This window comes from Brassica oleracea, chromosome C6 (assembly GCF_000695525.1).
Source record: "Brassica oleracea var. oleracea cultivar TO1000 chromosome C6, BOL, whole genome shotgun sequence".
NCBI classification, from domain to species: domain Eukaryota; kingdom Viridiplantae; phylum Streptophyta; class Magnoliopsida; order Brassicales; family Brassicaceae; genus Brassica; species Brassica oleracea.
Window position 1 is genome coordinate 4,132,198 of NC_027753.1, and position 248 is coordinate 4,132,445.

A 248-nucleotide genomic window follows, 5' to 3' on the forward strand; every position below is an offset into this window, starting at 1 on the left:
CTGTATGTCCCCACACCGTACTTACTTCGTAAAAATTTGGCCCATAAGCTCTTAGTATCGTGTAACAGACGCCATCCCACTTTAGTTAACAAGGCTTTGTTCATATCTCTCGACACCCTGATCCCCAAACCTCCGGCCGCCTTCAGTTTGCATATTTTATGCCAAGAGACTAAGTGTTGTCCACTTCCCCACACAAAGCTCCTCGCTAGGCTATCAAGCTTCTCCAGTATACCCACTGGCATGCTAAT